Source organism: Sapajus apella, unplaced genomic scaffold (genome assembly GCF_009761245.1).
Source record: "Sapajus apella isolate SASKATOON/1434 unplaced genomic scaffold, GSC_monkey_1.0 scaffold37, whole genome shotgun sequence".
In the NCBI taxonomy this organism is placed as follows: Eukaryota; Metazoa; Chordata; class Mammalia; order Primates; family Cebidae; genus Sapajus; species Sapajus apella.
In genome coordinates this window covers 3,104,069-3,116,196 of record NW_022436977.1, presented here as the reverse complement: position 1 = coordinate 3,116,196, position 12,128 = coordinate 3,104,069, and the positions used below count along the sequence as shown (strand labels likewise).

At 43.1% G+C, this 12,128-nt stretch overlaps 1 protein-coding gene and 1 non-coding gene across 4 annotated transcripts in view; both read left to right on the top strand.

Moving 5' to 3' along the window:
* The first annotated feature begins 6,490 nt into the window (after positions 1-6,490).
* Positions 6,491-6,597, top strand: LOC116564621. Its single transcript, XR_004274997.1, has one exon. It is a non-coding gene; the product is annotated as a U6 spliceosomal RNA (small nuclear RNA).
* Positions 6,598-11,885: 5,288 nt separating this feature from the next.
* The window catches only part of TLN2 (talin 2), a 458,983-nt gene continuing 458,740 nt past the window's right edge, over positions 11,886-12,128 (top strand). For all 3 annotated transcript variants that reach the window (XM_032297261.1, XM_032297255.1, XM_032297258.1), the window contains exon 1: positions 11,886-12,020. The gene's annotated coding sequence lies outside the window, so the exon portion shown is untranslated. The remainder of the gene's footprint in view (positions 12,021-12,128) is intronic.

The following is a 12,128-nucleotide window of genomic DNA, read 5'->3' as shown; positions in this document are numbered from 1 at the left end:
ACAGGGAAATCTGTGAATATAGAGTGGGTATGATCATAATATAGATAATATCAAGGAATTATTACTAATTTTAATAGGTGTGATGCCATTGTGCCTATGTAAGAAAACGTCCATATGTTGTAGAGAGTGGAGTATATATAGTGAGCAGGGGTGAAATCACATGGTGTCTGAGATTAGCTTTTAAAATATGCACACATACCAGGCGTGGTGGCTCATGCCTATAATCTCAGCACTTTGGGAGGCTGAGGCCGGTGGATCACCTAATGTCGGGAGTTTGAGACCAGCCTGATCAACATGGAGAAACCCTGTCTCTACTAAAAATATAAAAAATTAGCCGGGTGTGGTGGTGCATGCCTGTAATCCCAGCTACTTGGGAGGCTGAGGCAGGAGAATTGCTTGAACCCGGGAGACAGAGGTTGCAGTGAGCCAAAGTCGCGCCATTGCATTCCAGCCTGGGCAACAAGAGGGACACCCCATCTCAAAAAGGAAAAAAAAATGTGCACACAAAGGATAGATGGACCAAGTATCAATATCTTGAGATTGTTGAAGTTGAGTGATAAGGCATATGTGGTTCATTATGTAATTCTCTTTACTTTTGTTACATATTTGAAAATTTTCATAAAACATATTAAAAATAAAACCTGGCCGGGCGTGGTGGCTCAAGCCTGTAATCCCAGCACTTTGGGAGGCCGAGGCGGGTGGATCACGAGGTCAAGAGATAGAGACCATCCTGGTCAACATGGTGAAACCCCGTCTCTACTAAAAAAATACAAAAAATTAGCTGGGCATTGTGGCACGTGCCTGTAATCCCAGCTACTAAGGAGGCTGAGGCAGGAGAGTTGCCTGAACCCAGGAGGCGGAGGTTGCGGTGAGCCGAGATCGCACCATTGCACTCCAGCCTGGGTAACAAGAGCGAAACTCCGTCTCAAAAAAAAATAAAAAATAAAAAATAAAAATAAAACCTACCAGTCTGGGCACAGTGGTTCACCCCTGTAATTCCAGCACTTTGGGAGGCCGAGGCAGGTGGATTGTCTGAGGTCAGGAGTTCAAGACCAGCCTGGCCAACATGGTGAAACTCCATCTCTACTAAAAATACAAAAATGTAGCTGGCTTGTTGTCACATACCTGTAGTCCCAACTACTTGGGAGACTGAGGCAGGAGAATCACTTGAACCTGGGAGGCGGTGGTTGCAGTGAGCCAAGATTGCGCCACAGCACTGCAACCTGGGCGACAAAATGAGACTCCATCTCCAAAAAAAAAAGTCCTACCTACAAAGTAATAACAAAATAGCAAGAAGCAGAACAGTATGCTATCCTTTGTGGAAAGAAGTTAACATATGTCTATGCTTGTATAGACACAGAATATCCTGGAAAGATACCCAAAAGTCTGGTAGAAGTGACTGCCTCTGAAGAGGCTGAGGGACAGGAATGGGAGGGGTTATTCAAGTAAGTTTTTGAAGAGGGGATGGGAACATTACAAAAGGAGAGAAGTTAGTTTCACAAACCTGTCCTCTTGTGAATTTACTTTTTTTCCCTACCAATATCCTAGTCATCTACTGGTTTTAACCTGGGCATTTGTGGGCCTTGTTTTTTTTTTTTTTTTTTTTTTGTTTTTTGTTTTTTGTTTTTTGTTTTTTTTTTTTTTTTTTTTTTTGAGACGGAGTTTTGCTCTTGTTACCCAGGCTGGAGTGCAATGGCGCGATCTCGGCTCACCGCAACCTCCGCCTCCTGAGTTCAGGCAATTCTCCTGCCTCAGCCTCCTGAGTAGCTGGGATTACAGGCACGCGCCACCATGCCCAGCTAATTTTTTGTAGTTTTAGTAGAGACGGGGTTTCACCATGTTGACCAGGATGGTCTCGATCTCTTGACCTCGTGATCCACCCGCCTCGGCCTCCCAAAGTGCTGGGATTACAGGCTTGAGCCACGGTGCCCGGCCTGGGCCTTGTTTATTTATTTATTTGAGATGGAGTCTTGCCCTCTCACCCAGGCTGGAGTGCAGTGGCAGGATCGTGGCTCACTGCATCCTCTGCCTCCCAGGTTCAAGTGAAGTCTCCTGCCTCAGCCTCCCAAGTAGCTGGGATCACAGGCACGTGCCACCACGCCTGGCTAATTTTTGTATTTTTAGTAGAGACAGGGTTTCGCCATGTTGGCCAGGCTGGTCTCGAACTCCTGACCTCGGGTGATCTATTCACCTTGCCTCCCAAAGTGCTGGGATTACAGGCGTGAGCCATCGCACCTGGCCTGTGGACCACATTTAGCTGATAGAGTTAATTTATCTAACAGACAGTAGAGAAAGTTATTTAATTAACATATATCCAGTGGCTGCTGCTATGGATGCTGGGTCCTATGGTACAAAAAGATGAGTCAGACATTGTCAGCATCAAAATGATAGAGTTTAATAGCAGTTTACTATTGCTTTATTTTTTATTTTAGACATAAAAAGAAACTTCATATGATCAATTCTTTTATTTTTACCATCTTTCCACTCCATTCCAAAGTCTATTTATCTGTACCTATTGATATGGACAATGAAGAAACAGATTCACCGGTCAATAGTATGACTGAAGCCCAATGAATTTAGAAATTTTGTATGCAGGGAAACGCTGTACTTAGGTATTATAGCAAAAAAGATCATTAAGTAAGAGTTAGAGGGGAGCCGGGCAAGATGGCTCATGCCTGCAATCCTAGCACTTTGGGAGGCTGAGGTGGGAGGATTGCTCCAGCTAAGGAGTTTGAGACTAGCCTGAGAACATAGTGAGACCATGTCGCTACAAAAAAAAAAAATATATATATATATATAAATTAGGTGGGTGTGGTGGTGTGTGCCTATAGCCCCAGCTATTTGGGAGGCTGAGGTGGGAGGACTGCTTGAACCCAGTCGGTCAAGCCTGCAGTGAGCTGAGATCCTGCCACTGCAGTCCAGCCTAGATGATAGAGTAAGATACTGTCTCAAAAAACCCAACCGGCCGGGCACGGTGGCTCAAGCCTGTAATCCCAGCACTGTGGGAGGCCGAGGCGGGTGGATCACGAGGTCAAGAGATCGAGACCATCCTGGTCAACATGGTGAAACCCCGTCTCTACTAAAAATACAAAAAAAAAAAAAAAAAAAAAAAAAAAAATTAGCTGGGCATGGTGGCACGTGCCTGTAATCCCAGCGACTCAGGAGGCTGGGGCAGGAGAATTGCCTGAACCCGGGAGGCGGAGGTCGCGGTGAGCTGAGATCGCGCCATTGCACTCCAGCCTGGGTAACGAGCGAAACTCCGTCTCAAAAAAAAAAAAAAAAAAAAAAACCCAACCAACCAACCAGCAAACAAAGTAAAAGAGTTAGAAGAGAATGAAGTGGAATTAGAGAGCTCAGTGATATGAAAATACCACTTTATTCCACTGACTATTATGAAGAGCTCTATTTTTCCATAGTATCCTTGTGGTTTTAAGCTACATATCAATGGTTTAAAAAGATTTCAAAAACTTTAATTTCATAGGGAGCCAAATGATGTTTTTGCAAATAATCCTTCTAATGTTAGAGAACATAAAATGTTTTCTAGGCTGGGTGTGGTGGCTCACACCTGTAATCCCAGCACTTTGGGAAGCCCAGGCAGGCAGATCATTTGAGGTCAGAAGTTCGAGACCATCCTGGCCAACATGATGAAACCCCATCTCTACTAAAAAACAAAAATTAGCTGGGTGTGGTGGCACATGCCTGTAATCTCAGCTACTCCAGAGGCTGAGGCATGAGAATTGCTTGAACCCGAGAGGCAGAGCTTGCAGTTAGTAGGGATTGCGCCACTGTACTCCAGCCGGGGCAACAGAGTGAGACTCTGTCTCAAAAAATAAATAAATGTTTTCCAATTATTTCTGATTTTTAATTTTACTTTTTAAATTTTTTGGTGAAGCTATGGATTATATTGAATATATTTTAGTTTTGGATAGAAAAAAATCAAGCTAATGGAGTTGGTGCTTGAGGTTTTGCTTTTTTCTTTGTTTTCATCTTATTTTAGACTGCACTGGGGAAATATTTAAATAATGTTAAGAACTGGCCGGGCGCGGTGGCTCAAGCCTGTAATCCCAGCACTTTGGGAGGCCGAGGCGGGTGGATCACGAGGTCAAGAGATCGAGACCATCCTGGTCAACATGGTGAAACCCCGTCTCTACTAAAAATACAAAAAACATTAGCTGGGCATGGTGGCGCGTGCCTGTAATCCCAGCTACTCAGGAGGTTGAGGCAGGAGAATTGCCTGAACCCAGGAGGCGGAGGTTGCGGTGAGCCGAGATCACGCCATTGCACTCCAGCCTGGGTAGCAAGAGTGAAACTCCGTCTCAAAAAAAAAGAACTGATGCACTGTAAATCACTTGAATGGATATTTTCTTCTGTTTCCTTCTCTCCTCAGCTGCCCTCCAACTTACTTTTTTTTTTTTTTTTTAGAGATGGGGTTCCACCATGTTGGTCAGGAGGCTGGTCTCGAACTCCTGACCTCATGATCCACCCACTTTGGCCTTCCAAAGTGCTGGGATTACAGGCATGAGCCACCATGCCGAGCCCATCTTACCTTTTATATGGCTTTGTAGCATGCCAACTCTACAGTCTTTGTAAAGGTGATTCTGACCTAATCTGAAAATTCTGAGGTTGTAAAAACAAATATAGAACCACGTGAAATGTCAAAAGTCTGCAAATCTCAATGGAATCACTTTTTGCTTTTTGAGACGGAGTCTCGCTCTGTCGCTCAGGCTGGAATGCAGTGGCGATATTTCACCTTACTGCAACAACCGCCTCCCTGGTTCAAGCAATTCTCCTGCCTCAGCCTCCTTAGTAGCTGGGATTACAGGTGCATGCCACCACACCCAGCTAATTTTGTAGAAATGGGGGTTTCACCATCTTGGCCAGGCTGGTCTCGAACTCATGACTTCAGGTGATCCACCTGCCTTGGCCTCCCAAAGTGCAGTGAATATAAGTATGAGCCACCGTGCCTGCCTTGGAATCACCTTTTGAGGCAAATTGCAGAAAATCAAAACTTACTGAATTAATGGAATCACCTTTTGAGGCAAATTGCAGAAAATCAAAACTTACTGAATTAATGGAGCTCTAGGAGATGGATCTGGCAGGAAATAAAAATACACTCAAAATGGTGAGACAAATAATATGGGAGTCATTTCATCAGAGCTCCTGCTACAAAGTTAACCTTAAAAGTTCCAGGCTATTCTGACTGCTCTGGGCAACAGAAGACAGGACAATAAGGACCATATCTGTTACTCTGTACCTAAGACTGGTCTTACCAAAAAATGTCTTCTTTTCATGTTTTCTAAACTCCTGGAGCTTGTAACTCTGAAGGAAGTGATAAGATGAAAGAAGACTTTTAAAGACCTTTTATCAACAGAATCAATTTGAATATCTGGTGTGGCCTCTCTAATCTTAAAAGGGAAGGCAGAGACTCTTTTATTGAGTAGATGTCTGCCACAGCTGAGCGGGAGAGTGTCTTGTTCATAATACATCCTGGCATCAACTCAGTAAATATTTGTTAAATTGATTTAAAGAGGCCGGGCGCGGTGGCTCAAGCCTGTAATCCCAGCACTTTGGGAGGCTGAGGCGGGTGGATCACGAGGTCAAGAGATCGAGACCACCCTGGTCAACATGGTGAAACCCCGTCTCTACTAAAACTACAAAAAATTAGCTGGGCATGGTGGCGCATGCCTGTAGTCCCAGCTACTCAGGAGGCTGAGGCAGGAGAATTGCCTGAACCCAGGAGGCGGAGGTTGCGGTGAGCCGAGATCGCACCATTGCACTCCAGCCTGGGTAACAAGAGCGAAACTCCGTCTCAAAAAAAAAAAAAAAATTGATTTAAAGAAATAGGCAAGTAAGAATTGTGCTGAACATATTTATTTTGTCTTTGATGTAAACTCATAGTCCCCACTTACCTCCCTGAAGTTACACTAAACATATCTAAGTAATTTCTGCTTAAATTTACTATATTTCATTTGATCACTTTTAGTTAAATAATGAAAAACAATTACTGACTTAGACATGATCTAATCATCTTATTTTGTTTAGAACAAATCAATTCCATTTGAGGTAGACCTAGAATATTTCCTAGATGACAATAAATATATTATTTTAAAATTAAAATGGGCCAAAACCCTAAATAAAATGCTTTTGATTTTTGTAAAAAGAGTTCTGTGGCACCTATAAATAAATAAAAAATCTCCAGAGCTTAGCTAACATATTTTAGTGAAAGGTGGGGGGTGTAACTGTCTGTGATAACAGATTTTTAAAACAATTTTTTAGTTTAAAAGTTTTTCTACTGTATCTTGATATTATGGAACAATTTCATGAAAACCTATTTATATATAACTTTTTTTTTAAGACGAGGTTTCACCATGTTGGTCAGGCTAGTCTTGAACTCCTGACCTCAGGTGATCTGCCCGCCTTGGCCTCCAAAGTGTTTGGATTACAGGCGTGAGCCACCATGCCCAGCTATATAACTTTTAAGAAAAATCCCGTGCTCCCTTTGGCAGCACATACACTAAAATTGGAACAATACAGAGAAGATAGGCATGGCCCCTGCGCAAGGATGATAAGCAAATTTGTGAAGCGTTCCATATTTTTAAAAAATCCCAAATAACCAGAAACTTAAATGATACACATTTAATAAAGCAAATTTGATAATATGCAATAAAATATTTTTAAAGGATTTTTTTTTTTTTTTTTTTTAGACGGAGTTTCACTCATGTTACCCAGGCGCAACCTCCGCCTCCTGGGTTCAGGCAATTCTCCTGCCTCAGCCTCCTGAGTAGCTGGGATTACAGGCACGCGCCACCATGCCCAGCTAATGTTTTGTATTTTTAGTAGAGACAGGGTTTCACCATGTTGACCAGGGTGGTCTCGATCTCTTGACCTCGTGATCCACCCGCCTCGGCCTCCCAAAGTGCTGGGATTACAGGCTTGAGCCACCGCGCCCGGCCTTAAAAAGATTTTTAACCATAGTAATAACCCGAAACACATCTTAAATCAGCAAGCAAGCAGCCAAAAGATATAAAACATCCTGCGTCCTGTACTATTCACTCTATATTAACCATCTGATTTGAATTAAGGATCAACTCAACTTAGCAAAATATTTATTGGTATTATATTTTTCTAGACAGTATTAAGGGAAGGTGTTCTCTTTCCAGGGTCCACAAGGAGGCGTAGTTTTAAGGGCAAGAATTTCCCAGCACCATGCCCCGCTCTTATCTCTCTCCAACCAGGAGATTTAATGGTTTATGTTTAAATTTCACGGGCTCAGGAAGAAACAAAAAGTCAATCACTCCAGTGGAAGTCCTAAGGAACTCCTTTCATTGGTCAGGGGTCTTAGAGAAGGTGGGGGTTCCTCCCAGGTTAAAAGTCCCTTTCTTCCACACCCCTTGGGACTCCATGTTTGGGTCCCCTTCCAGGAACACTCCCTTATTGGATCTTTCTCTCTCCTGGATTTTTCCTCTGGGGTCCCCTTCTGCACTCTCTCGTGGAAGCCTGTCTTCCCCTCCGAAACTCCACCTCTCTCTCTATTCCCTTGCATTCAGTGTGGAAGCTGCTTTTCTCTCCCGGATTCCATCTTTCTGGATTCTCTAACTCAGTGTGAGAGTTAGCTGTTTCTTTCTCTCTCCTCCTGTTTCTTTCTCTCTTTAAATAAAATCACTTTCTACAAACACTTTTGAGTCTGGCATTTACTGCGCACTGGGCCATGGTCCCCTCTCTCAGTCTTAAGAGGACAGGAGAACAAGAACCTGAAGAAACATCCCCTCAGGGGAGCTAAGGGCACCCTGAACCCCTGAACCCCAATATTACAGTATGTTGCTTCAGAGATAAAGTACCTTTTGTAGTATGTTTTATATGATGTAGGAGAAGAAAAATTAAGCATGTTCTGTGTTGGGTACGATGATAACCATTTCCTGAATCTATAGGAGCAATTTCCTCTTTTTCCTTTTTTTTTTCTTAAAAATAAATAAATAAATAAAAGAGATGGGGTCTTGCTATGTTGTCCAGGCTGGTCTCAAATTCTTGGCCTCAAGAGATCCTTCTATCTTGGCCTCTCAAAGTGCTAGGATTGCAAGCATGAGCCACCGTGCCCAGCCTAATCACCCCTTTTAAATAAGACATTTAAATCCGTGTCTGTCATGTTATCCTGATTAGTTAGGAACAAAATGAGGTTCCATGCTTCGAGATAACTAAAAAGCTAAAATATATTAATTTTTGCAAAATGTCAAACATTTACTTTTCAAATGAATTAGAAATAACATATGAACTCTATGCTGTACTACAACTTAGAAAATGTTTCCTACTATAATTTTTGGTTAATATGCTCTCCTGGAACTTAGAAGAGGTGAAGGGATTTCTACAAACCTAAAGATATCAAATTACAATAGAAGCCTAAGTATCTTCTTTTCATGTCTGGTTCTGAATGATGGACAATTTTTAGAAAATGTGGTTCCTACCTCCCTTGCTCTTGAGAAGGATACAAACATTTTTGAAAGGATAGAAATCATGAACTGTTGGTGTATTGTATCAAGGGAGCACTTTAAAATATTTTTATATGGCACAAAATATGCTCTTATAAATAAACTAAACCAAAATATTTGGTGGAATTTCTTCCATTTTTTCAACTTTGACACAGTTGAATTTGCTCAGCTATGAAAGCTGAGCTAAGTGACCCCCAATACCTACATGTGCTAGGAAGTCAGGAGGTTAAAGCTCAGGGGGATGGGAGGGGGGCGCAATCTCTCAGCATCCAGCTCTTTAGCACCAAGCAATGTTTAATTTGATAATTACAAATCTAACTTGTGGAATGGTTTTTTGTTCCAGATATATTTATTATAAGTGATTTGGAAGCTATCTCTTTGACTTGCCTCCCCAAATGTTCCAGTCTGTATTCATACAAAATGTATTATTTTGTTACTTAAGATCTGTTTGGCAGAAGTAAGAGGCTGTAAAGGCTTGAGAAATTGCTTAGATGGAAAGTTTTATCTCCCATCATGTTTTCCTCTGCTGGGTAGAGACAAAGCCCAAAAATGCAATCTTGTTTAAAAAGTTAGGTTTTTTTTTTTTTTTGGCTGGTCTACAAATAACTATGATCATTGTGAATAGTAGGGACAGACTACTAGTAGCTGACTCTAAATTTAGAAATAACTCTTTTTAGGTCTAGGTAGGCATCTCAGTTTCAGAAAAGTTAGTAACAGTTACTAGCAAAATCACTTTTATTCTACTGCAGAAATTTTTGAAAAATATGCTAGATATAATAATAGAATGGTTAGTTGATTTCTCTTTAAAAACCAGTAAATGGCTTTGAAGTCATGAGTGGTTAGAAAAATGAGGAGCTGTAAAATTAAGAAGTAGCCAAAGCCAATTGGTTTGAAGCTAGAACTAAAGCGGAGTTCTAAGGTTGATATTCTTTCTCACTGGGGGAAAGTACTTAATTGACCTTGGAAAGCTACAAGATAGGGCTAATTACACTATTAATGCACAAATATTCAGACACCTGCACTGCACCCTTCTGAATGCTTTAGGATTTAGCTGCAACTTTGAAAAGTAACTGAACCAAACCAAGGCTGTAACTCTACAGGATCTTAGCATCCCAGAATTATGCTGACACTCTAATAGGAGACATAACTTTTCAAACATTTCAGAAACTAGTGAAATAAACAGTGAACAAATAAGGCTATTTTCATAAAACAGATTTTTACTGAGTGCCTATTAAATACTATGTGCCAGGCTCTTTCAGACACAGAGATACAGATAAAGTTCTTGCTCTCATGGAATGTAGCTTCTAATACTGAATGATATTTCACTGATGGGTAGTGGAAAAGTGTGGGGATACTTCCAGGAGGATGCATTAAGCAATGGAAAATCTTGAAATCCAGGTGTCAGAAAGATTTTGAGTTGCTTGCTAGGAAGCTAATGGGCCCTATGAACTGAGGACTAAGTAGAAGGGGAAAATAACTTTAGTTGCAACCACTTTTTTCCCCTCTCCTTCTTGATGAGCCTTTTATGTAAACCTGGCATTCGGACCATAAAAATACGGTTATTTTTTGTTAGTAAACCAAGGAACAATTTAGGTGGCATTAATTTAGTGAGCTTATTACCAGGCTGTTACAGAAATCAATAAACATGTACTTTTTAACCATCCCCTGAGGTGGCTTCCTGTCACCATTAGTTATTCTGTGAGACTGCTGCATTTAAAAAGATGTGGTGAACAGAAATACTGCCCCTGTACAGTTACAAATTGTGCCCTGCAACTTTCAGGACTTTCTCAGGTTGCCAAGTAATCGGTTCTTTCACTATGCATTTATATGTATTTATACTTTATTATAGATTATTTTCTGCAGTAAGTTACAAAGTTGTACCCTAAGCTTGTAAAGGTCTTTGCTGTTATGATACAGTCCGGTATATCAGCCTGGACAAGGACAGGCTATTGTTCTTACAGAATATCCAGCCTTATCCAATGCCCCCATGGAATTATTCAAAATAATTTCGATTATTTACAAAATCAATTCACTCTCTGGTTTATGGTGACAGCAGTTTCATTCTCTGAGACACCAAAAAGTGGCCAGCAGTTTCGAGTAACTGAAGAGATTTGCTACCTATTTCTTGGAGAGAGGCCTATCCTGCTCATTCTGTACTGGAATGGAAAAATGTGGTCTTTCCTTTTTTTCTCTCTCTCTGAGACTGGGTCCCACTCTGTCATCCAGGGTGGAGTGCAGTGGTGCGATCCCGCTGACTGCAGCCTTCGAGCTTCTGGGCTCAAGTGATCCTCCCAACATTCTCCCCAGTAGCTGGTACTACAGGCATGCGCAACCACACTCGGCTAATTTTTTAAATTTTTTGTAGAGATGGGGTCTCCCTATATTGCCCAGGCCAATCTTCCACTCCTTGGGCTTGAGATCTTCCTGCTTTGGCCTCCCAAAGTAAAGGGGTCATGGCTAATTCTTTTCTTATTACTTTTTTAAAAACAGGATCGCCTGAAGTCAGGGATTCAAGACCAGTCTGGCCAACAAGGTGAAACCCTACTTTTTTTTTAAATTACAAGAGTAATGTGTGCCTTACAGATAAATAAGTAAAATCACTCACAATTCCACTAATCACTGAGACTTACTGGTGTTTATTCATCCAGTCTTTTCTGCCTTTCTCCATAAACCACAGTTGTAAAAAATGGGACCATATGGTATAGTGTCTTGTCTCCTCACCTCCTTAAATAACCTTCACATTGTTCCATGGTACTTATTTACTAATAATGACAGTAAACCTAAGAGGTATGTAACTAACTTTATTCAGGGAACGGCAAGCAGGAGTAAATTATTTTCTTCTTGTTAACTGAGCACGCCCCTACCGCCACTCATCCTTATAGTCGTTCTCCAAATTCCTAAGTGACCCCTGACCAGCAAGGTTTCAGGGTCCCTGTACTTAAAGGAGCAGGCTCGCCTGGGGTCACGGCCCTCCGCATCGTAGCAAGACCTCACCGCCCGCCACGGACCTCCGGTCAGCCACACCTCGCTTCCCCCAGGACCTGGCCAGAGGTCCCGAGAAGGCACTCTGCGGACCTAGGGGTCCCAACCCACAAGACGCCGCGTCCTCCGGTCATCCCCTTTACACAGCAGAGCCCCAGTTCTGGGAAGTCGGGGTCACCCTGATCCTCCCTCCCCCGTGACAGTTCGGCTGCTGCGTCGCCTTCCCTCGCGGACCCTTTCAGCCTCACCCCACTAGGGGAGAGACCCAGGAGAGGCGCCCGAGCCTCGGTGGCGGCCCATTCTCGGTGCCGCGCGGCGCCGCGGCCGGACCGGAGCCGCGCCGTCCCCTAATGATGACGCGCTTCCTGCCCTCCCAGCGCTCACGGGCCGTGCGCTCGCGCTCGCCCTAGGCTCTTGTTCCGCGCCGGGAGCCAGCGGCGGCGGTGGCAGCGGCTGAGGCGGCTGCGGGAGCGGAGTGGTCGCCCAGCGCGCGGGGGGACCCGGGCTGCACTCCCGGGCAGGCACTCTGCAATGAGACAGTAAATGCATCCCCCGGTAAGGCGCACGGCTCGCTCGGGTTTTCCTTCCTCCAGCTGCATGCACGTTGCATGAATTTCTCGTGGCTTTTCCCTCCCCTCTCCAGAAGGAAAATGTGGGTGTTTT